The 26,944-nt window shown below is 38.2% G+C and overlaps 1 pseudogene; it reads right to left on the reverse strand.

The window, feature by feature from the left end:
* Positions 1-12,454: 12,454 nt before the first annotated feature.
* Positions 12,455-21,780, reverse strand: LOC121401238 (annotated as a pseudogene).
* Between the last annotated feature and the right edge of the window lie 5,164 nt (positions 21,781-26,944).

Below are 26,944 nucleotides of genomic sequence, written 5' to 3' on the forward strand. Positions count from 1 at the left end.
CCTCCCGTTTGTTGCCCACCCTCCCTCCTCCACCCTGGCCTACCCGTCCCGCTGGGCAAATGCCCCTAACTTGTTACTTACCCTTCTGCGCAGGTCTAGTCCAGGGAGTTCACAGACGACATCTTCTTCCACGCGATCTTCTTCCTGCTGTGAACGGCGTTTTGGCGCATGCGCAGTAGGATAATTTCACCAGTACGGATCTACTGCGCATGCGCCAAAAGTCACGCGCATGCGCAGTAGATCGTACCGGCGAAATTATCCTACTGCGCATGCGCCGTTCTTAGCAGGAAGAAGATCGCGTGAAAGAAGATGTCGTCTGTGAACTCCCTGGACTGGACCTGCGCAGAAGGGTAAGTAACAAGTTAGGGGCATTTGCCCAGCGGGACGGGTAGGCCAGGGGGGAGGAGAGAGGGTGGGCAACAAACGGGAGGGGGGTGGGGGGTTTGCGCCGACTAGGTTTCCTTCCCCTTTAACCCTGCGGAGTACAGTTTGGGGTAACTATCGAATCACAAAAGTGCAATATGGTGTTTCTGTGTACCACCAAGCACTTTAAGGTGTTATTGTGTGTTTACACAGAAAATAATGTTTATGACATAGTGCCTCAGGCTCAAACTGTATATAATGGGAACTGGGAAGGCAAGTAGCAACCCTGCTAGGACTATTATTCTAAGAACTGTGGATAATGTCTTAAAGTAACAGTATATGATGTGGGGGGGGGCTTGTAGTTGTAAATTCTATTTTATATTTTTATTATATTTATTGGTTGCTCGAATTGCTTATGCTTATATGATATGTTTATGAATTGTTGGGAATGAATTGGATATTAGTGATGGTGGTTAATTACACATCATTTATATTTTTATACATTTAAAAAACAAAAAACAGATTAAATGGTTATAATGAATGGCAGAAAAGTGGCAGGTTGGATGTTGTGATTCAGTGCACGGGCAAAGGGCGCCCAAACGGTACCTGCAATGATATTAGCAGCATATGCCATATACATTTATTATTGTGTTTGTTTTTGTAATTACAGTAACAGTAATACAGACAGTCAGAAAGAAATCCATGCTACTCAGTGCAGTCAGAGTTTTTCCTGTGCTCATTATCAGTGGCAGACAGTGCACATCAACATCATCATCATTCTTCATCACCCAGCCAAAAAGCCTCACTCAAGGTAGGTAAGGGAAAAAATGTTCTTTGTCAAAATGATATCATTAGTCATATTACTGGTACTACTAGTATAGTGTAGAGCAGGAGTGCCTGATGCCCACATACTTTACTAATGCAAGACTTGTTCCTGTGACCATTGGCCATAAGTTTGGCCCGGTGCAGATCCCCATTATCAGTGGCAGACCGTGCACATCAACATCATCATCATCATTCTTCATCACCATCACCCAGCCAAAAAGCCTCACTCAAGGTAGGTAAGAGAATTAGAGAAACAAAAAAATAATGTTGATGTTCTTGTTCTATGATGAACACTGTCAGGGTAGAGTTACCATTTTTTTCTATGGCAGCCCCTTCAAGTTATATATATAGTAGTGTTTTTTGTTGTTGCTCCAAATCCAAAGTGATGTTGTTGATGATGGAGGAGGCAGCCTGGTGGTCATTGAGAGTTTGAGACTGAGATTTTTTTTATTGTTGTGTTGTGTTATCTGCAGGCTATAGAAGCAAGTGCAGCTAATGGAAAAAATCTCAAAAAACAGTCCAGTCTGGAAACATTTCACAGTGCAAGAGGGAGATTCAACAAAAGCAAAATGTAGTATTTGCTCTGTAGAATTATCTTGAGGTGGCAAGGAAGCAAAACAATATACCACATCACCACTGTTAAAACATCTACGTGTGAGGCATTCAGCAGAGTATAAAAAAATTATATGTTTTGCTCCAGGTACCAATATCACCTCTACAATGACTGGCAGCACATCTGCAGAGGTTTCCAGTACTATATCTCCAAGTCCACCAGAAAACAGCCAGAAATCCATTTGTGTCCACACTGCCAACCTAAAGCAAGCAACAATTAATGAGTTAACAAAACCGAAACATCAGTGGGCATCTAATAACCCTCATGCAGTTATAATTCACACTGCTATTGGAAAGATGATGACAGTAGATTTGCAGCCTTGCTCAATTGTTGAGGATGTTCGATTTACTGAACTGGTGAATCTCCTAGAACCAAAGTACAAAATTCCATCCCGTTGTTTTCTCTGATAAAGTTATACCTGAAATGTATGATAAGGTGATAAAGCAAGTTAGACATACAGTTGACAGAGCAAAATGCCCTAGCTTTCACATGTGACACGTGGACATCAGAGTACACTATCCAATCATATATAATTTGACTGCACATTGGATTGATGTTGAATTCAGTCAAAGAATTGCAGTTTTGCAGTGTAAAGCTTTTAATACCAAGCACACTGGCAAGCAAATTGCAGATTCTGTACTAGAAACCATGAGAACATGGGACATTCCCACAAGAAAATGCCATGTTATTGTTTGAGACAATGCAGCTAACATGTTTAAAGCAATATTCTAAGCTCAGCTTCCTAGCATTGGGTGTTTTGCTCACACACTCCAACTCTGTATCCATGACAGTCTTTTTTCACAGCGCAGAGTATCTGATATGATAGCAGTGTGCAGAAAAACAGTTGGTCATTTTAAGCACTCATCAAGTGCAAAAGCAAAATTTACTTAGTTGCAGTCAGAGTTAGGCCTTCCAAATCATAACTTAATTCAAGATGTTGCTACTAGATGGAATTTTTCCTACTTGATGATGCAGAGATTAATGGAACAAAAACGTGGAGTTAACTTGTATATCTCAGAGACAGACAACGTGCAGCATATTCATGCACATCAATGGACTCTCATGCAACAGTTATAGGTATACTACAGCCATTCGAGGAACTGACAAGAGAGATAAGTGCTACAAATGCTTGTATATCCATTATCTTACCAGCAGTGGCAGTGATAAAGCGTTGCATAAGCACAGATGTAGTAGATGATGGTATCAAACATATGAAAAATCTTATACTATCATCCATTCAGTCAAGGTTCCAGGGTCTAGAAGAGAAAAGTCTCTTAATTGTTGCTACTGCATGAGACCCCAGATTTAAATTAAAACTTTGCACGGCAGAAACACAGAGGTGTAGAGCAAAAATATTAGTTCAAGAAGCTGTTGCAAATGTAGTTAACGCTGACCCAGCCCTAACAATTGAAGATGACAGTGATCATCCTCAGTATGATACAAGCAGTCAATGTGATGATGATAGTGGCAGTGCTGAGTGTGGTCAAGGTACTCCTCCTCAAAGCCTTAATAAGGAAAACTCTAAGCAGGCTTCAACACCAGGTAGAGTAGAAAGAGATTCGTCACCTTCCAAAGGCATTTGGAATAATTGGGAGGAGCTGTTTGGCAACAAAAATAATCAAGCTATTCCCACTAATACCGTAGAAAAAGAAATGCTTTCTTTCTAGATCCAAATAATGGTCGCTCAAAAGATCCTGTTCAGTGGTGGAAAAGAATAGAATTATCTTCCCAAATTTAGCAAAAACTGCCCAGATATATCTCTGCCCCCACCTACATCAGTTCAAAGTGAAAAGCTTTTCAGTACAGCTGGGGATGTTTGTTCTCATAGTCGTTCTAGACTTTCTCCTCAAAATGCTGAACAGCTTATTTTCCTGAAAGCAAATATCCAGTTTATGACAATGACATAGACAATACTATGCTTGGCTGCTAGTGGAATGCTACTGCTGCCTGTAACACAATATCACTTCTGACTAGTTGACTGATAGATAGTTGAACCTGCAAATGTGGCTCAACTATCTATCAACCAACCAACCCTTGTTCTTTGTGTTACTTAACATTGCATCGCTGCTCAGTCATTCGACTACGGGAGCAAGTAATTTTAAAGGGAAGTGATACAGTCAAAAAAAATGTGTTTTTTTTTCAAAACCCATCAGTTAAAAGAGCTGCTCCAGCAGACTAATATTTTGAAATCTGTCATGAGGCTAGCCAGCCATATTGTTAGTTTCCCAGCTGCCCTCAGTCATGTGACTTGTGCTCTAGAAAACTTCAGTCACTCTTCTTTACTGCTGTACTGCAAGTTGGAGGGATATCACACCGCTCCCTTTCCCCTGAGTAGCCTATATAACCATGGGAAGGTAACCAGATAGCAGCTCCCGACCCTAACACAAGGTAACAGCTCCCTGGTAGATTTAAAAACAAGTCCCACTGAGACACATTCAGTTATATTGAGTAGGAGAAACAACAGCCTGCTAGAAAGCAGATCCATCATTAAAGGAGAAGGAAAGGTCCAAGCCAGTTTATTGCCAACAGAATAGCCACAATAGTGCAAGTTAGAACACTATTTTTATTCTGCAGAATGCTTTACCATACCAGAGTAAACAGCTCTAGACACTGTCTCTGTTTGTTTAGGATAGAAGCTGCCATTTAAGCTTGGTGTAACATCACTTCCTGCCGTTGTCTCTCCCTGCTCACATACAGCTCTGAGCTCAGATTACAGCAGGGATGGGAGGAGGGAGGGGGAGAGGAGCAAACTGAGCATGCTCAAGCCGTGCCCTGCATGTTTATGCTGAAAACAGGAAGTCTGATACAGAAGCCCATGTGTACACAATAAAAGGAAAGAAATGTGTTTCTTTTGACAGCATTACTTTGAGGGTTACTGGTGTATTTATATAGACCTTTCTGATAAAGCTTACTTACTTTTAACCTTTACTTCTCCTTTAAGTGCTGGCACAAGTCACATGACTGGGGGCACTTGGGAAACTGACAATATGTCTAGCCCCATGTCAGATTTCAAAATTAAATATAAAAAAATCTTTTTGCTCTAGTCTTATGAGAAATGGATTTCAGTGCACAATTCTGCTGGAGCAGCACTTTAACTGATGTGTTTGTAATAAACATGTTGTTTTCCCATGGCAGTATCCCTTTAACTATACCAGAAGTTTTAGTTTTTGTTTTAGTTCACTTCATGCTGCTGTTTTGCTGAATTTGTTGTAGTCTTTTCTTGTGGCACTGTTGGGTCTCACTCACAACAAGCCTCACTAGAGAAATGATGATGATATTGATGTGCACATAAAAAATTCACGAGGGCCTATCAGATAAGCCTTACTAACTATGGGGCAGACAAAAAGCAGTGGGTCTACTTTTCATTATGTAATATGCTTGTAAACTGTAAAGTATATGAATGGATATTATTGTGCTACACTGTGACTATAAGTATATTCATATGCTTTGTTGTATTATATAAGTGCATATATATCATATGGCAATGGCATAAACATTCTGTAAAGTCTGGACTTTGGATGAGTTGTCTTCTTGTCTAAGTAACTAACTTCTCAAAATAAAAATGACTGTATCAAGACCAAGTATAATAAAAAAGCAACAACAGTACCACATCAAACTCTTTCCTTTTTCTTTTATTTTGTAAAGTATAGAATATGAAAAATGTATTCTGTTTGAAATACAGTCATCTATCTATACCATGTTTTACAATCATTATATGGGCTGCAGGCAAAAGTTTAGTATCTGTAATACCATAACCCTGCTTTACATATGCTTCCAATTGCTACTGTAGCTTTGGTAAATGTTTTACTATCTATTCAATAGGATTCGGATTCGGCCGGATTCGGGGGTTTGGCCGAATCCAAAATAGTGGATTTGATGCATCCCTTAATTACAAAAATCCCCAGATCCTTCCTAATAAAGGAAACCCCAAACACACTGCCATTTAGTGTATTGCTAGTATTTACAGTATATTATTGCTAGTGCATAACCTTGCATTTATCAGCATTGAACCTTATTAACATTCTATATTGGAAATATATGGTAATTGAGGCAGCCACAATCAGATGCAACATTTTTCTGCCAGTTATAAAATACTGTGCAAATGGAAGAGGCAAGACAGGGTTGCATGTGATTCATCTGACACAACATCAAAGTCAAACATGCAAAGGGAGCCATGTGCTTATCAACTGGTCAAGGAAAGGTAGGTGCAAGCCTCCCTTGTGCCACAGTATCAAAACAGACATTATAAACAAATTGACCAGTTTCACTAGTATAAATGTGTGAAAATAGGCAAAAATGCATTGTTCATGGCCTTTTTATTGGTGAAATTCTGCTGCCATTCTAATGCCTAACAATCATAAATGCTTTAATGTATAGTTATGAATACAGTGTCAAAGGAACGCAATACCTCTACATAGTTTGAATAAAAATGTATTTAAATGCTGTCATTATACAGAACATAACTGGGCAGATTCATTTGGATGCAGTCCATAAGTGTAAATGAAATTAGATTAGTGATTTGCATCCACTTGGGAAAGCCTAGTTTTATTTTTTCCATTAAAGTGCAAAATTATACAAATTAGGATGATGTCTTAAATGAATGAAACAGGTTTTCATGCATTGCAATAGCCCATCATTCTTTCTGAATATGTCCCACGGATTACTTTATTCTAATGTCATAATGATCACTAGCCAGCCTACTAAAATACAATTAACAGAATGTTTCAAGGAGAAACACATTATTAAAAAAGAAAAAAAGATAAAGCGCTAGGGCAGCATACAGATAGCATGCTTTTACTAATGTATACAAACTTGTTGGTAGAGGATATACCACATACTATTATAATTAACGCTATCTGCAAAAGAAGCATACACAAATGTTAAATGTATGCATTAGCCTATTTATAGACAGAGCTCACTTGTGCAGAGCACGAAGCAATACTGCAATAATGCACTGAATTAACGGTTCCTTCTGAAAGGAGAACGATATTTACCGGTATATTGTTTTCATATTATAGTCAGAACATGAATCATGTAAACATTTCCGAAAATTCATTTATTTATTTTTTTCAGTCTTCAGATAATTTAAAATAATTCTTATGCATATTTCTTTAATGTGCCATACCAATGCAAATATGTATTTCAGGTTCTGTTCTTCAATTGTCTCTTCATCTTTTACTCTCCAGGGACAGAAGGAGTCAGGTGAATCTCATCATTATTCTTCTGTTCAAGGGCAAACTTGTGATAGACAGAGCTTAATGTGTATCTTGGTAGAATTGAATTTGATCCTCAGGGCTGGGCCAGAGGGCTTCTTTTGTTAGATTTGTTAGATTTACTCTCTTTCCCACAAACAAAATTACCTCATGAAGCCTGCATTACTCCCAGCATCCCAAGATCCCCTTTTCTTGATTTTAGTCACATCTAAATCTGTTTAAATTGTCAGTGATGATTTGTGGAGAGACAGGGATTAAGCAAGAAGGAGATTAACACAGTTGTCTTTCTTCTAAGAAATAATACACCTGCTGACAGTAAGGGCATGCTGCAATTTACATAACTTAGTTTATGAAAACGCTTTTCAGCTGGTATTAGGTTGGCTTGTGCCTTTTACAATGTAAACTGACCTTCTTGATACATACCTTAAGAACTCAGCACCCTCATCATTTGATTCTATGATACTCTAGGCAATGGCTAATGTGTACTGTGTATTGTTCATATAACAGTGGAATAAATATGATGCACTATAACAATGTACTAGAATTGTTACTGAAAGTGACTATTTCTGATCATAAGGGCAAAAAAGTACACAAGAAAAGACTATTTCTGATCATAAGGGCAAAGAAGTACACTATCTATCAATTATGTAACAGAAACAAAAATGTCACTATGTTATTATAATATTTAGTTAATATGGATACCACACTTTCCTCTTAAAATAGAATTCACAAATTCTTTAAACATGCAAGGATTATCTATTCAAATTTATAAAAACAAGAGAAAGAAACCTTGTTACTTGGAGATTGAAAATCTTATGACCAAATAATTAATTTGCTAATAGTGATTTGCCACTTCTTGTTTATTTCAATGATTTTATATATCAGATCATAGACACACCATTGATTCTGTATATATCAATTGATTCCTGGGATTCTAATAAATACGTGAAAGTGCAAGTGCTTTAAATCAATTCATCTAATTATATATACTGATTCAATTAATTAATATCGAATAAATTAGCACGTTATTAACTCTGTATATTGTAAATGTTCATTGAAGCAATAAAATAAAGTTTAAAAACTCCGGTGACTGCTTATAAAGTGCAAGTGCTTTTACAATGAACTGTATTACTTCAATTCCCCTTTCAATTCATTATAAAGTAGTTCATTAATTATTAAAGTGACCATTATTTCATTTGGAAAGAAGATCTAATGGTATCAATTGTGGCTAAAAAATCAGAACACACACTGTAGGTGCATTAATGCCAGATCACTATGGTTTTAAGCTCCTTTCTCATTCACCTGCCTAGCCTGTCTTGTAGAAAAAGATAGTGTCACTTTGTAAACATGCATGATGCAAAGAGTTTAGTCTATCTCTACTTGATGGATTGGTGTTTCTGTTATTTGTAAAATCCGCTTTCCTGATGTTTAGTTCATTCTCAGGTTTTTGAACAAACTATCTGGACTAATGTGTAACTGTCTAGGTATTTTACATTTTTTATATTAAATTGTCTCAGATGAATAATTTAAAGCATAGCACAGCCAATCACAATTTATATATATTTTAAATTGGTAAAGCTTCTGTGAGAATACCTGGTGGTCTAGTGGTTTGGCCAGTACTGACCCCTGCCTGTTACTGACAATTCTTCGGATCCTGGTTTGTACCACGCTACTGTTTGGTGTTGACTACGACTTGTGACCTAGACTACGCTTCTGCTTCCTGATTTGGTACTGCACTGCCTGTTTGGTATTGACCCGGCTTGTATGGATGGATGCTGGGTTTTCATTTGGAGGGGTTGAACTTGATGGACTTTGTCTTTTTTTAACCCGATTTAACTATGTAATTACTTGTAGTTGTTATTGCAGGAGATGTGAACCAGTAAAATATACTTTTTGAAATGAAAAACCTTGAGGGTTCAACCTCATCTGTATTTACTAGTATGATTAGTTATAACAGGCTCACATCCAATGATGTTGGAACTGGGATAGCTAAAGATGATGCAGGCTAATAGGAATGTAAGCATCCCATAAATAAAATCTAATATGCCTTAACTGGCAGCTGCTATTTGTTACAACTGTAGTTATTTGACAATCCATATAAATGCTGTAATCAGTTTTTGTTGTGTGTTAGAAAACAGGTCTTATTAACCGGGGAAATGTCAGTTGAAGGCTGTAGGGACAGGCACTAATAAGGTTAATGAATAGCTGGCCTCAGAAGCAACAGATGGCCTTAGCAGAGCATTTTAATGGCATTTATAATGCCTGGGGTCAGCTGCAGTTTATCTTAATTTTAACTCATTTAAAAATATTCTAATATTTCCTACAGGGAAATGAAATTTCATGGAGGATTGTTTATAGAATATCAATGTGTTTCCTCAGCTTTTCACAGAGAGCAATTTTCCTATATAGTCTGGTATCATTTCTAAAAACCAAATTACTTTTAACAAAGTCATTGCCTAGTCATTTTCACTTACTTGCCCCACAGTGAACTATCTATATCATTGTTAAACAAACAAATAAAAAATATTTTGAGAAATAGTTTGTGTTCCATAATAAACACAATTTCTGTGATATATTATCATATAGCATACATTTTATTTCCACTCAAACCTTGTGTGTAAATACTATATAAATACAAAATACTGCAAGCAAGTAATGCATCCTGTTAATCTGGAAGAATATGTAAAGAATATTATTGTTGAAATAGATATAACTGTTCAAGACTAAATAGAAGGTTAGTGGAAATTGTGAATACCTAATGGAGGTAATACTGCTTAAAATATATACCTTGTTAAAGTCAACTTCTACTTTTAAAATTGTAATACACATCGCAACCCACTGGTGAACCCATGTGATTAAGGGTAGCAGAAATGTAGGAAATGTATTAGATTTTCAATAAAGTGGGGTCAAATTAATTGGGATTAATGTAACCAGAATGTAGTGTAGCATTCTGAACACCACATATGTAAATACATTCACTCTCCCATACCTGCTGTAAGCTATCCAGGTAATAGCAATAACAAGTAGAGTTAGGTACGTAGCAGCGGGGGTTCGTACTGTGAACAGAAACACTATTTTTTTGGCCATATTGACCACTTTACCCCACTCAGATCAATAGGGGCATGTGGACTTGGGACCATCTCTGTCTCTATGGCTGGCACCACCAGTGGAATAAGATACAACACCACCAGTTGTCTGCTCTCACCAGGGAAATTGTGCAGGCATTGTGTAACAGATTTTGCTTATATTTATATGGCCTTCCGTCTGGTTACTATTCATACTAGGGGTTTCCTTGTCCTGTAAAATGTATAATAAATAATAAAGTTACCCCTACCAAGATAACATAATATCTAACGAGTAGTAACCCCTACCAAGATAACATAATATCTAATGAGGTGTCTCTTTAAATTTTAGTAGGGGATTCGTTATTTATTAAATCTACAACTCTGTCATTCTATGACTACTAAAGCAAATAAATTGGCAGTCTACATGGGGCTCTGCTTGGCAGTACACCTGGTTTTTATTCAGCAATTATGCCTCCAAGACTGGAATTCAAAAATAAGTACATACTTTGAGGCTACTGGGAGCAACATCCAAGGGGTTGGTAAGCAACATGTTATTCACGAGCCACTGGTTGGGTACCACTGCTGTAGATTATATAAAATCTATTAAATTGAATTTAAGAAGTGTATTATTCCTAAAAAAACAAACCCCATCTTTTAATCTTGGATATGTTATAGTCATGCTTGGCTTACACAGGTGAGTGTATTTCTTGTTATAAATTTGGTTGTGTTGATTTTTTGTTAAACTGATTACTGCAAGATTTGAAGTTTTCAATAGGCTATATAAGTTTTTTCACTGAAACATGAAAGTTTTGTAAGGCCAAAGGAAGTATTTTAAGGCAGTTTTAGGGTAATGGGGAGAAATAAGGTGCTAGTAACCATACCTCTGCTGTATTGCTAGTATTACTTGGGGTGCTAGTATTACTTGGGGTATTCAGAGTTTCAAAGTGTTGACATTTCAGTGTGCCTGGAGCAGTACAGTTCCACTGCAGTAGAAAAGAAAAGTCTGTTAATGGGAAAGGCTATTTGATTGTCACAGTAATATTACAGGATACATTCAAAATTAAATACTATAATGTTTAAAAAAAGTTAAAATACATAATAGTGTGCCTTTATGTAATATGCAAGCTTTGATCTGAAAATGTTGTTGATGTTTAAATGTATAATTATACTTTCATACATGATTATTAAAACATATTTTGATAACTAGAACAAGAAAACAATCCACAATTGCCAATGCACTTGTATTTGAAATTGGAAGCAACTGTTTCTCTAGACTTAAGGTGATTAAGCAAGAAGCATGCAGAAGAAAACCGATGGTTAATTATGAATCATAACAAAGCATTATAACAACAAATCAAAACGGTCATTGAAATTCTAACAGCTGGTAAAACATCAGGGATGCTTGCATAAATTATTAGGCAACATGAGAAAGAAGGAATTGGTTGCAAGACATGTATCTGATGGTCTTACAGCCGCATCTGTATTAATATAATCCTTTTCAATCATAATCACAATGACCTTGAAGTACCTTAAATGTATTAGATCAAACTTCTTCAGTTACCCTTTCAGAGATATGGTTTATTATTCTGATAGAATACTGCACTATTTCTTTGTTGTAAATATATGATGTGTATTAACCCCCTGGGTGGAAGACTTTTGTTATATAGTCTTTTTGCTCCTTTTCTCCAGTTCAGGCCACTTTGCTTAAAAAATCATAAACTCGAATATATGTCACAAAAAAAAAATTTTCTGTGGGTTAAATTAAATTTTTATAATCTAGATTGAGATCAGAATGCAATGTTCCCTTACCAGAACTCAGTAGTCACACAAATACAGCTACAGGTATTGGATCCAGAAACCCATTATCCAGGAAGCTCTGGATTAAGCAAAGGCCATCTCCCATTTTATCCGAGTAATCAAAATTTTCTTGGTAGCAAAACCAAGTTTATTTAATCTTTACATTATTTTCTTGTAGACTTTGTATTGTAGACAAGATCTGTTATCCAGAAAACCCCAAGGTCCGGACCATTCTGGATAACAGCTTGCATACATGTATATATATTCCTTCCTCCTATGTTTCAGTTCCTTTTAATTTACTTTTATTCCAGAGTATGGCACTGAGATTACTGTTGCTCAAAAAGGAGATTTAGCTAAAGGCACAACACGGTAGGGGGTGCTGTGTGCACCAAATTACTATTTTTGGGTGGAGGCAGAGAATAGAGTGCTCTTCTTCCAAAAACATCCTCCTATCTCTTTAGTACTCAACTGCCACTTGATCTCATTATGTGGGGTTCCAAGAGCACTCAAAAAAGGGCAGGCAAGGGAGCCAAATGTAAACAGCAGGAAAAAGTTGGAGTTCCAAATAGACTCTTCTCTTAGTCCGTTTGCTCCAGCTGGGAGCATAGGGCCTCCACGACACTCCTCCAGCGAACTCGGTTGGCAGCGGTCTTCTTCAGCTGAGGCCAAGTCCATCCGGCTGCCTTCATTTCAGCCTCCATGCACCTCCTCCATATCTGTCTTGGCCGGCCAACTTTTCTTTTCCCTTGTGGGTTCCACTCAAGGGCTTGCCTTGTGATGTTGTCAGAACTCTTTCTGAGGAAGTGGCCTATCCAGCCCCACTTTCTTCTTCTGATTTCTCGGTCGATGGGGATCTGTTTTGATCTTTTCCATAGGCTGATGTTGGAAGTTTTCTCTGGCCATCTGATGTGCAGGATGTTTCGGAGGCAGCGGTTGATGAAGGTTTGGAGCTTACTTGTGGTTGTCATGGTCAGTCTCCAGGTTTCCGAACCATAAAGCAAGACTGCTTTCACGTTGGTGTTAAAAATACGAATTTTGGTTTGTTGTGAAAGGGCAGTGGAGTTCCAGATGGGACGTAAGGTGTTGAATGCATGCCTGGCTTTGTTGATGCGGCTCCTGATGCTCCTCCATCCTTGTTTACTACGCTGCCCAGGTAGACAAACTTATCCACGTCCTTAATGTCAACTCCTTGCAGCTGGATTTGGTCTTGCTGCTGGTTGTTAATCCTCATGGTTTCTGTTTTGTTAGTGTTGATCTTGAGGCTAGTTTTTGCTGCTTCCTCTGATAGACGTGTGAGTTTCTGCTGTGCGTCTTGTTGTCTGTGCGACAGGAGGCTGACATCATCTGCAAAGTCTAGGTCCTCCAAGATATAATCCTTTTCAATCATAATCACAATGACCTTGAAGTACCTTAAATGTATTAGATCAAACTTCTTCAGTTACCCTTTCAGAGATATGGTTTATTATTCTGATAGAATACTGCACTATTTCTTTGTTGTAAATATATGATGTGTATTAACCCCCTGGGTGGAAGACTTTTGTTATATAGTCTTTTTGCTCCTTTTCTCCAGTTCAGGCCACTTTGCTTAAAAAATCATAAACTCGAATATATGTCACAAAAAAAAAATTTCTGTGGGTTAAATTAAATTTTTATAATCTAGATTGAGATCAGAATGCAATGTTCCCTTACCAGAACTCAGTAGTCACACAAATACAGCTACAGGTATTGGATCCAGAAACCCATTATCCAGGAAGCTCTGGATTAAGCAAAGGCCATCTCCCATTTTATCCGAGTAATCAAAATTTTCTTGGTAGCAAAACCAAGTTTATTTAATCTTTACATTATTTTCTTGTAGACTTTGTATTGTAGACAAGATCTGTTATCCAGAAAACCCCAAGGTCCGGACCATTCTGGATAACAGCTTGCATACATGTATATATATTCCTTCCTCCTATGTTTCAGTTCCTTTTAATTTACTTTTATTCCAGAGTATGGCACTGAGATTACTGTTGCTCAAAAAGGAGATTTAGCTAAAGGCACAACACGGTAGGGGGTGCTGTGTGCACCAAATTACTATTTTTGGGTGGAGGCAGAGAATAGAGTGCTCTTCTTCCAAAAACATCCTCCTATCTCTTTAGTACTCAACTGCCACTTGATCTCATTATGTGGGGTTCCAAGAGCACTCAAAAAAGGGCAGGCAAGGGAGCCAAATGTAAACAGCAGGAAAAAGTTGGAGTTCCAAATAGACTCTTCTCTTAGTCCGTTTGCTCCAGCTGGGAGCATAGGGCCTCCACGACACTCCTCCAGCGAACTCGGTTGGCAGCGGTCTTCTTCAGCTGAGGCCAAGTCCATCCGGCTGCCTTCATTTCAGCCTCCATGCACCTCCTCCATATCTGTCTTGGCCGGCCAACTTTTCTTTTCCCTTGTGGGTTCCACTCAAGGGCTTGCCTTGTGATGTTGTCAGAACTCTTTCTGAGGATGTGGCCTATCCAGCCCCACTTTCTTCTTCTGATTTCTCGGTCGATGGGGATCTGTTTTGATCTTTTCCATAGGCTGATGTTGGAAGTTTTCTCTGGCCATCTGATGTGCAGGATGTTTCGGAGGCAGCGGTTGATGAAGGTTTGGAGCTTACTTGTGGTTGTCATGGTCAGTCTCCAGGTTTCCGAACCATAAAGCAAGACTGCTTTCACGTTGGTGTTAAAAATACGAATTTTGGTTTGTTGTGAAAGGGCAGTGGAGTTCCAGATGGGACGTAAGGTGTTGAATGCATGCCTGGCTTTGTTGATGCGGCTCCTGATGCTCCTCCATCCTTGTTTACTACGCTGCCCAGGTAGACAAACTTATCCACGTCCTTAATGTCAACTCCTTGCAGCTGGATTTGGTCTTGCTGCTGGTTGTTAATCCTCATGGTTTCTGTTTTGTTAGTGTTGATCTTGAGGCTAGTTTTTGCTGCTTCCTCTGATAGACGTGTGAGTTTCTGCTGTGCGTCTTGTTGTCTGTGCGACAGGAGGCTGACATCATCTGCAAAGTCTAGGTCCTCCAAGATTTTTGTGAAGGACCAGCGGATTTCTGTGTTGGCATTTTGTGTAGAACTCTTCATAATCCAGTCTACTACCAGCAGGAAGATGGTTGGTGACAACATGCAGCCTTGTCTCATCCCCGTCCGCACTTCAAAAGGCTCTGTCATTTTTCCTTTATGCACAACCTGGCATGTGGAGTTGTTGTAAAGTTGTTTGATAATGGAGATAAAATTTGGTGGTATCCCATAATGTGCCATAAGTTTCGAGACGACCGCTCTAGCTACACTATCAAAGGCCTTCTCAAAGTCTACAAAGATTGTGTAAAGTGGAGACTGCCATTCCAGTGACTGTTCTATGATGATGCGCAATGTTGCAATGTGGTCCGTGCAAGATTTGTCCTGCCTGAAGCCTGCTTGCTCATCTTGCAGTCGTTTGTCTAGAGCCTCCCTCGTCTCAGCAGCATGATTCGTGTGAGTACCTTGCTAGGTACAGATAGGAGCATGATGCCTCGCCAGTTGTTGCAGTTGGAGAGGTCGCCTTTCTTGGGAAGTTTCACCAGATGCCCTTTCCTCCACTCTTTTGGCACCAAATAGACTAGAACACTAAAAATAACTTTATTTCAAGTAAGCATCTTCTTAAATAACAGGTACACTTTGGTGGAAATATACATATACATATATATGCCACAAAGTGTGTTTTCATGCAGCTTGTCTGTTATGTGATTTGCAAATCTATAGTTTAATGGTATGCAAAGAACCACAGGTTTAAAATCTCTGCTCAAGATACACTTTAACCCTTTAAGTGCCAGCAGAATTTCACATTTTGGTTACGCGAAATGCCAGCCGTTTTTGAAACATTTTGTGCTCTCTCACTTTAGGGGCATTTTCTGAGGGGAAACCTATAGTTTACCTAGGAAAACTATACATTGTTTTTTTCGGGAGAAACTGAGCTTTCTAAATCTGCCTGAGTTTTCATGTATTTCCACCTGTGCAAAAAAATTTATAGTACTAAATACCAAAAAAAATGAAAAATTACCATTTTTCATCGTATATCAATTTATACCAGAAAAATATTTCATGTTACGGATGAAAATCCAACTGATTTAGGAAGCCTTATGTCTCTCGAATGTGCCAATACCAGATATGTATAGTTTTAGGGAGATTTAGGATTTCTGTACAGCAAAAACTCCCGGCAGTATATTACCGAATTTTGAAAGCACTAAGGCAGAAAACGGCATGCTTTAGATTCCAAGGCAAAAAATCCTGAAACCGTAGGTTTCAGAAAACCATACATTTTTGAAAAGTACACATTCTGCCAATTACAAAATGGGTAACTATGTCTCTATACTCCCAACTACCAAACATAAAAGCTTGTCTGAACATAGCGGTTTTTCAAAAAAAAATTCAAAATTCTGAAAAATCATTTCAAAGGTTTTATTTTGCTGCTCCGCATATCCCAAACTATATTAGGTACCAAGAAAAAGCACCTGAAATATGATTGCCAGGGGTCCACTGAACAGTTTGATACCCATTATGCATAGGTTTACCAAAGTATCTGGCATTTAGAGACACCAATATGAAGTTAGCACATCCAAATTGTTCAGGACTTTACTTCAGCTACTGAGAAATCAACACATTGACTGCATTTTTTGTGGGGTAAAAACACAGAAATATATGTTTACCCCCCAAACCCATATATTTTTGGAAAGTACACATTCTACCGAATCTAAAATGGGTACCCATGCCTTTCTGCTCCAAACTACTGAGTCGTAAGGCTATCCCACAATTGTCGGTTTTGGTGAAATATCTGAAAATTGCCTCAAAAATTCAACTTCTCAGCACCATATCACCCATGTATCGTTACGCACCAAGAAAAAGCACCCTAAATATGATTGCCAGGGTTCCTCCAAACAGTTTGGTGGCCATTGTTCATAGGTTTACCAAAGTATCTGGCATTTAGAGGCCCCAAAATGAAGTTAGCGCATACAAATAGTCCTGTGGGTAACTTCATCTAATGAAAAATCAACACATTGACTGCATTTTTGTGGGGTAAAAACACAGAAATATATGTTTACCCCCCAAACCCATATATTTTTGGAAAGTACACATTCTACTGAATCTAAAATGGGTACCCATGCCTTTCTGCTCCAAACTACTGAGTCACAAGGCTTTCCCAAAGTTGTCGGTTTTGGTGAAATATCTGAAAATTGCCTCAAAGCTTCAACTTCCCAGCACCATATCACCCATGTGTCATTATGTACTAAGAAAAAGCACCCTAAATATGATTGCCAGGGTTCCTCCAAACAGTTTGGTGGCCATTGTTCATAGGTTTACCAAAGTATCTGGCATTTAGAGGCCCCAAAATCAAGTTAGCGCATACAAATAGTCCTGTGGGTAACTTCATCTAATGAAAAATCAACACATTGACTGCATTTTTGTGGGGTAAAAACACAGAAATATATGTTTACCCCCCAAACCCATATATTTTTGGAAAGTACACATTCTACAGAATCTAAAATGGGTACCCATGCCTTTCTGCTCCAAACTACTGAGTCACAAGGCTTTCCCAAAGTTGTCGGTTTTGGTGAAATATCTGAAAATTGCCTCAAAGCTTCAACTTCCCAGCACCATATCACCCATGTGTCATTACGTACTAAGAAAAAGCACCCTAAATATGATTGCCAGGGTTCCTCTGAACATTTTGGTGGCCATTGTTCATAAGTTTACCAAAGTATCTGGCATTTAGAGGCCCCAAAATGAAGTTAGCGCATACAAACAGTCCCGTGGGTAACTTCAGCTAATAAAAAATCAACACATTGACTGCATTTTTGTGGGGTAAAAACACAGAAATATATGTTTACCCCCCAAAACCCATATATTTTTGGAAAGTACACATTCTACAGAATCTAAAATGGGTAACCATGCCTTTCTGCTCCAAACTACTGAGTCGCAAGGCTTTCCCACAATTGTCGGTTTTGGTGAAATATCTGAAAATTGCCTCAAAGCTTCAACTTCTCAGCACCATATCACCCATGTATCGTTATGCACCAAGAAAAAGCACCCTAAATATGATTGCCAGGGTTCCTCCGAACAGTTTGGTGGCCATTGTTCATAGGTTTACCAAAGTATATGGCATTTAGAGGCCCCAAAATGAAGTTAGCACATACAAATTGTCCTGTGGGTAACTTCAGCTAATGAAAAATCAACACATTGACTGCATTTTTGTGGGGTAAAAACACAGAAATATATGTTTACCCCCCAACCCCATATATTTTTGGAAAGTACACATTCTACAGAATCTAAAATGGGTACCCATGCCTTTCTGCTCCAAACTACTGAGTCGCAAGGCTTTGCCAAATTTGGCGGTTTGGGTGAAATATCTGGAAATTGCCTCAAAGCTTCAACTTTCCAGCATCGTATTGTCCATGTATCATTACCAGCATAAAGCATCCTAAAAATAAACATAGGTGTCTACTAAACAGTTTGATGCCCAATGTGCATAGATATACCAAACTATGTGGCGCACAGAGACCCCCAAATGACAATATGTATAGACATTTTCACCGCTGACGCGCTGGCTGCTGCAATATAACCACCCGGTGTGTGTATTATGCGACATTAGACCACCTAACAGTACAGAGACCCCAGAAAACCATATATTTTCAGAAAGTACACATGCTGACGAATCCAATATGGGTAAATATGTGTTCCTACTGCAAACTGCCAAACTGCAAAGCAATGCTGAACGTAACGGTTTTTATCAAATTTCTGAAAATCGTCACAAAGCTTGAATTTTACCCCATTATATGCCCCACATTTCGTAACGTATCAGCATAAAACATCCTAAATATGAAAGCCAGGGGTCTACTGAACACTTTGATGCCCAGTATGCATAGATATACCAAACTATGTGGCGCACAGAGACCCCCAAATGACAATAGCATATATACATTTTCACGGCTGACGCGCTGGCTGCTGCAATATAAGCACCTGGTGTGTGTATTATGCAACATTAGACCCCCCTAACAGTACAGAGACCCCAGAAAACCATATATTTTCAGAAAGTACACATTCTGACGAATCCAATATGGGTAAATAAGTGTTTATACTGCAAACTGCCAAACTGCAAAGCAATGCTGAACATAACGGTTTTTATCAAATTTCTGAAAATCGTCACAAAACTTGAATTTTACCCCATTATATGCCACAAATTTCGTAACGTATCAGCATAAAACATCCTAAATATGAACGCCAAGGGTCTACTGAACACTTTGATGCCCAATATGCATAGATATACCAAACTATGTGGCGCACAGAGACCCCCAAATGACAATAGTGTATATACATTTTCAAGGCTGACGCGCTGGCTGCTGCAATATGAGCACCTGGTGTGTGTATTATGCGACATTAGACCCCCCTAACAGTACAGAGACCCCAGAAAACCATATATTTTCAGAAAGTACACATGCTGACGAATCCAATATGGGTAAATAAGTGTTTCTACTGCAAACTGCCAAACTGCAAATCAATGCTGAACGTAACGGTTTTTATCAAATTTCTGAAAATCGTCACAAAGCTTGAATTTTACCCCATTATATGCCCCACATTTCGTAACTTATCAGCATAAAACATCCTAAATATGAACGCCAGGGGTCTACTGAACACTTTGATGCCCAATATGCATAGATATACCAAACTATGTGGCGCACAGAGATCCCCAAATGAAAATAGTGTATATACATTTTCACGGCTGACGCGCTGGCTGCTGCAATATAAGCACCTGGTGTGTGTATTATGCGACATTAGACCCCCCTAACAGTACAGAGACCCCAGAAAACCATATATTTTCAGAAAGTACACATTCTGACGAATCCAATATGGGTAAATAAGTGTTTCTACTGCAAACTGCCAAACTGCAAAGCAATGCTGAACATAACGGTTTTTATCAAATTTCTGAAAATTGTCAGAAAGCTTGAATTTTACCCCATTATATGCCCCACATTTCGTAACGTATCAGCATAAAACATCCTAAATATGAACACCAGGTGTCTACTGAACACTTTGATGCCCAATATGCATAGATATACCAAACTATGTGGCGCACAGAGACCCCCAAATGGATATATAGTATATAAAATTTACAAGGCAAAACAAAATAAGGCAGTAAAGAGTGAAATGCAAAAAAATCCAATAAAACCACAAAAATCAATGTTTTTTTTCCAGACTAGTGTTATCGGCCGTCAGAATCACAGTTTGAATATTTTAGCTGGGCCAAACAGGTTATACGGCTAGAAACAAGTGAACACAACATATGCAGAGCTGAAAATGCAATAAAATGGCAAAAAATTCAATAAAATGGCTAAAAATGCACCAAAATACCCAAAATTGCAATATAATCACCGAAATAACATACAAAAGGTATTGCACAGTACGGTTAGCGAATACGCTATTCGTAATGGCAATAAAACATTTTTTTCAGCCAAAAAAAGAGACGATGCGATAAGAAAAAAAAAAAAAAAGGCCACAATGCCATGTATGTGCGTGTGCGTGTGTACAAATGGTAAATTACATGTTATGTGCGCGTGTGTGCGTGTGCACGTGTGTGTAAGTGCAGTGAGTGTAAGTGACCCCCCCAATCCCCAAAAATGTATGTGTAAGTGTGTGTAAGTGTGAATCTAAGTGTGTATTACTGTAATAAGTGTTTGTTGGTGTGTTTGTGTGTGTAATTGTTGCACTAACCTGAAAAAATCGCTGGAGACTGTTGCAGGCGATCAGGAAGAGCCCCTGGAAGACATCTGCGTCGTGGTTCCTGTCTCTGTGCTGTGGGGGCGGAGATCGACGACGCAGTGCAGGCTGCATGAGCAGGACACGTAAGTGACACGTGCCTGCTGCTGTTTTTGGGCCCCTGGGCGATCGCGCCCCAGGGGCCACACGATCCCCTGATCTGCTCGTTGCCTAGGGGCAGGGGATCGAAGCGGAACGGAGCGAGCCGCTCTAACAGCCGCTCCTCCGCTCCAGAACCCGGAAGTGCTGCAGAACGTAGAATCTACGTTCTGTGGCATTTCAAGTTACTTTTTCACAGAACGTAGATTCTACGTTCTGTGGCACTTAAAGGGTTAATGTAATCTCTACATAAATAACTTTATATAAAATCCCCTCTTGGGGGCATGTTTACTAACATTGGAGATAAATATCTGGAGAGATTTCTGGAGATGTTGCCCATAGCAACCAATCAGATCTTTGCTTTTGTTTTCTAACTTGGCTGTGGCTGTTTAAATCTAATTGCTGATTGGTTGCCATGGGCAACATCTCCAGAAATCTCTCCAGATATTTATCTCCAATGTTAGTAAACATGCCCCTGATGTGATAATTCAAGAGGAGAAGCAACGGTTCACATACTGGGATTTCTTGGAATTTACACAGTCATGGTTTAACTTTGATTCATAATGGTATGTTATCTTTAGTTAAAATTGGAAAATGCATTAGACATGTTGGACAAAGCAGAAGGTTAAAATTCATAAAATGATATTCAAATACTGTACTGACTTTTGAGAATTAAAAACTTTTTTTGATTCAAATGGAAAAACTGTTCCCCACAGCTCTTGCTAATGCAATGGACAAAATTCATGCACATTTATGTATTAAAGTCAACTTAAGCAACATCAAATATTGTTCATTTAATGGTATTTGAATGGCAAAAGCCGTTTGATGTAGGGCCACATTTGCTTAAAAGCTGCACTTTTGTAGAGAGAAAGCAAATGTTAATATGAGAAATGCCAATTCTAGATAGAAATGTGCCAGTATTTATAAAACTGGAACTGAGTGCATTGACTGAGAACCAGCAGCCATACTGTATGTTGATTGACAATTGATATCCTCACCCATGGTCTTGTAAATTAACAACTTTAATTTATAATCCATCAGGATCTGTTAGGGATAATAGCATATATCTCCATGGCTGTAGAGATTTTCTAGTTCACCGTAGATCTACATATTGATACTGGAAGTGATTTTATATACTTAGATTTCAAAATGTACGTTTTACACTTTCTTCTAGAACATTTTATCCTAATCCTTGGATCTTCTACCATCAACCAGATTTTTTTTTTAACTCTGCTGAGTTAATAGTTGCCATGGGGTCTGGCTGCATGACCCTAGATGTATAGCTAAAGGATATTTTACTGCAGTTCTATACGTCAACAATCTGTTGGCTATCTTACTGTTACTTCTGTTGAAGTCCCAGCCTGTTTCATTAACTTCTGGTCTAGTTTTAGGTGCTCCTAAAACAAAAAAGGGTTTCTTAATTTTCACTTTTGGAGAAGGCCTTCAGATTTCAATATTAGCTGAAAACTTGTAACATGCACTGGCTCTTTAAAGGAGAAAGAAAGGTTAAAAGTAAGTAAGCTTTATCAGAAAGGTCTATATAAATATACCAGTGAACCCTCAAAGTAATGCTGCTCTGAGTCCTTTGTCAAAAGAAACACAGCATTTCTTTCCTTCTATTGTGTATACATGGACTTCTGTATCAGACTTTGCGTTTTCATCTTAAACCTCCAGGGCACGGGCTTGAGCATGCTCAGCTTGCTCCTCTCCCCCTCCCTTTTCCCTCCTCCCCTCCCTGATGTAATCTGAGCCCAGAGCTATGAGTGAGCAGGGAAAGACTCAGTGATATCACACCAAGTTAATATGGCAGCTGCTGTCCTAAACAAACTGAGGGAGTTTCTAAAACTGTTTGGTATGGTGTGGTACAGAATTCTACAGAATAAATATAGCATTCTAGCTTGCACTATTGCGGTTAATCTATTGGAAATAAACTGCCTCTGTAGCTTTCCTTCTCTCCTTTAAAAAAAATTCTATCTGGCCGCTTAACTTATGATTCTTGTCATTGATTCCCAGGGCCTACCATTACATTTACTCTTTCCCCCACACTTAATGGAACAGTAACACAAACAAATTAAAGTGTTTTATATGCATTTCAGTGTTGCCCTGCACTGGTTAAAAAATTATGTTTGCAACAGAAACTCTACTTCAGTTTATGTAAATAACAAGGTGCATTGCCATGGGGGAAGCTATGCAAGCTGAATAGGGCACAAAGGCACACAGATACACAACACATTACAGAATAACTCTGTAGAATACAATAAACATGGAACAAATACTGTTTATTGTTCTATACAGGACTATCTACATACTGTAAATAACTTTATAATATGTGCTGGATGAACAGATTAAAATACAATATTTTCAGTGTTGTTACTGGTCCTAAACCCCCACAATAATGTAGGGAATCTCTGCAAAATCATTGCACTTATCCCTGTAAGGGCAGAGAGCCTGTGTCTGTGTGCTGTAAGCTGTTACCTAGCAACCAGCTATTCAGTGCAGTAGGAAGTGACACAGAAGCTAAGGCGTGGCAGGCAGGAAAAGGAAGTCACAGAGACTGGCAAAAGAAGAAAGCCTGGCATAGAGAGCCGCATGGTGAACAGAGAAAGAGGCCAGAGAGCTGCTGGTGGGCCCTGAGAGCTGAGAGGCTGCACCACAAGCATTCCTTTGGATCGGGCTGGCACAGGGAAGCCACATACTGTGCCTGGAAAGACAGAGAGTGTGAAAGGAATTCAGACTGGAGGAACAAACAGCAGGAGATTCCTATCTGAGCATCCAAAGGGGCTGGTAATCGCACTGTATGTCTGAATGTGCTGGATTCACCTAAAGAGAGCTCTGAAGTATACAAAGAGGATTTGTGAATATCCTGTTTAAAGGGACAGTACCCTAAAGAACGCTGAAGATAACAGACTGTGTATTAAAGGACATTAAAGGACTTTGCCTTTTTTCTTAGTTAGCTAGACAGATTGTGCTAGCAAGTTAGTTAGTGAGGCCCTATTGCTACTGGTTAGGAGTGCTGCATGTATTAGGTGCCCATTTATTTTATATAAACCGTTATTTAGTTTAACCAATAGTGTGTGTCTTTACTGTATTCCTAGTGGGGCCACCCGTAGGTGCATTCCCGGATCCCACTAGGTGGAGGCACTGCGCTAGTAAGGTACCCATTCTCTCCCAATACCACCGTGGAATGGCTCAGGTTTGTCCCGTGTCATCAGGTAAGTGCCACACGTGGAGTGTAACACAGACAAAGGGGTGTTCAAAGGGTTACAATAACTCAATATAAAACATACTCATGCGATTCTTTGAGTATTTTATATTTTTTGGCTGTTTCTGTCAGCAGTTTCAAACGGTGTCTCTGAAGGTCAAAAATGTCAGTGACCCTAACTATGCACTTACTGTGCTACTTTATTTAGCTTTCAAACAATCATATAACACACATTGTAGTAGTGGGGTACAGGTATAGGATTCATTGTCTGGAAACAGAAAGTTCTGAATTACGGGAAGGTCATCTACCAAAGTCTACATTATAATCAAATAATTAAAAATTTTATAACATATTTCTGTTTTCTCAGTAATAACAAAACAGTATCTTGTACTTGATTCCAAGATGTAATCCTTATTGGCGAATTAACAATCTTATTGTGTTTATTTAATATTTTAATGATAATTAAGATAAGATAATTATGGTATGGAGATGCATATTATGGAAAGAAACCTTATTTGGAAAACCCCAGGTCCTAAGCATTCTGGATAACAGGTCCCATACCTGTACTAATTGTGTTTCAGAACACACAGCAGCCACATAAAACCAAATCCAAGTGCTACTAAACACATGTATCTTATATTTTTATACTTGACAAAGATAACTAGCTATGCTTTATAAACTAAGAGAAAATATAGGGTGTGTTGTTGCAATATCTGTACTTGAAATTTTCTATAAAGAGACATTTTTGAGCTTCTATGAAGATAGATCATGGGTTGTTATCATGGGTTCACAAAAAAATTGTGGGAGGTAATAAAACCATTGTGAAGCCAGTGAGTGAAGCTGAAGCTGATACTTGAATTTGACATATATGGAAGCTAGGTGAAAATCTGACAATAAGCAAACTTTCACCAGTTGGGCAATGTAATAAAAGTTGTAACGTTTGTAATCCATAGCAACCAATCAGCAGTTTGAAGTTTCTGCTCAGCTGTTTAAATGCAAATATCTGGTTATTGTGGGCTACTAGATCTATGCAGCTTTTCTTACATGATTCTTTTCATATTTTACTATTATTTTACTTTATTTATCAAAGTCTGAATTTATCTCAATATTTTCTGCTACAAACTCCGATCTAATCCTCTTGGGTTTTTTACGCTTATTTATTATTACGTTATATTTTGTTTGGAAAAAAACCAAGATTTTCATGATTTTTGCGGATTTTTTCATCCAATTTTCAAGATTTTCATGATTTTTTCAGACTTTTCCGAAAAACTTTGGGGTGTTGCACGAAACTAAGCACTCATGAAAAAATCATTGGGACTTCTCCCATTGACTTATGTGCAACCTCGACAGGTCTGAGATGCCGGATTTTTAGATTCTTACTTTTCCATCCTCTGGGTTTAATTAATTCTGAAAAATTTGTGATTGTTTTAAAAGTCAGATTTTATAAAAAAAAATCACGAAATTCTGAGTTTAGTAAATAACCCTCTTAGAGTCATAAAAAGCATAAAATGTTAAGTTATGATATATGTTAAATGCTTTCTGATATTACTTGTGTAAAAGAACTGGTTCTAGGTTTCATTTACTTTCATTTTTTCTTGGTTGTAATTGTATTAACCAAACCTTGCGGTATGATAAGTTTCATTTCCCTGGCTCATTTTCAAGAAAAAAAGACACTTTCGGAATTAGTTATTTGAGAATAAATGGATATTCTTAAGAATTAGCAAGTACAAGATCTCTCTGCAGTACATTTCAGACACTGTATGGATATCATCATTTGTGGTGACAAAAGTGTCTCTTCCTTTAAAGTATATAACACATTTTGACTAATAACTACATCTTTTTACATTTTCCTTATTCAGCTACAGTATAACAAGAGGCTGATAATGGATTCACCAAACAAATTACTTTATTGTTCAAATGGTTCTAATATAATGATTTGGGGGATTCTCATCCCAAAAAACAAATCTGTTCATATTAGATGAAATAAACCTTCTCAATATAAAGGTTAAAATGATTTTAGTAGACTTAAAGAATAGAGATCTAAATTATGGAAAGATGCCAGATCCGGAAAGCCTCAAGTCCCAACCCCTGTATAACAGGTCCAATACCCGTACTTATCAAATTAACAGATAAAAATTAATCATTGCTCATACCATAAATCATTTTTTGGGTGGTCTGGCATAACGAATCCGGAAGGCTCAATCAATGACAAATAATATTATTAATCAAATCGTTTGAACAATGTATATGTCTGAGAATACTGCAGGAAAGTGAGTAACCTTGATAAATCAGTCTCCAAATATTTATTTTCATAATATGGGAAATTCCTATGTAAGCTAAATTAAGGGGTCATTTACAATTCTCATGGACAGAAGTATAAAAGTGCATTCTGGAAGCACTTCTGCGTGGGTGAATGACTGCGCTGTTCATGTATAAAAATCTGGCATGAGTGTGCACAGCATCAGAGCTCAACCCATCTTCTGGCACGCCCTATGACAGAAAGACAGAATGACAGAAAGGGTATAGCTTTGGCCAGCAGCCAATTCTGTTAAGAGGAACCAAATCGGCAGTTGATGGATGTGAATGGAGTTTAAAATAGTTTATAAGGTGAGCACCGTAAGACATGGGAAATGGTTGAATGAGCAAACAGTTATGGTCATGTTATTGCAATTCCAGCTTACTGTGCCAGCAAGACAGCAAGAAGTCCTCCACTTGTCTTCACACACTAACAATGGACACTAACAATGGACATTAAGCCACTGGTTTTTAAAAATGTAACTGATTTTTATAATTTGAGAGATCCCCACTGTATTTTCCATTGTTCACATGGTAATATTAATGAATATTGAAATAGAAATTTCTGAAAAAATCCTTTCCACTTGGAATCAATCATTTTATAGATGATAGCATTTTTTTGTGTGCTGTGGTGTGCCACTAATAAATTAGGTAAATGTATGTACTATG

The sequence above is a fragment of the Xenopus laevis genome, chromosome 3L, assembly GCF_017654675.1.
Source record: "Xenopus laevis strain J_2021 chromosome 3L, Xenopus_laevis_v10.1, whole genome shotgun sequence".
In the NCBI taxonomy this organism is placed as follows: Eukaryota; Metazoa; Chordata; class Amphibia; order Anura; family Pipidae; genus Xenopus; species Xenopus laevis.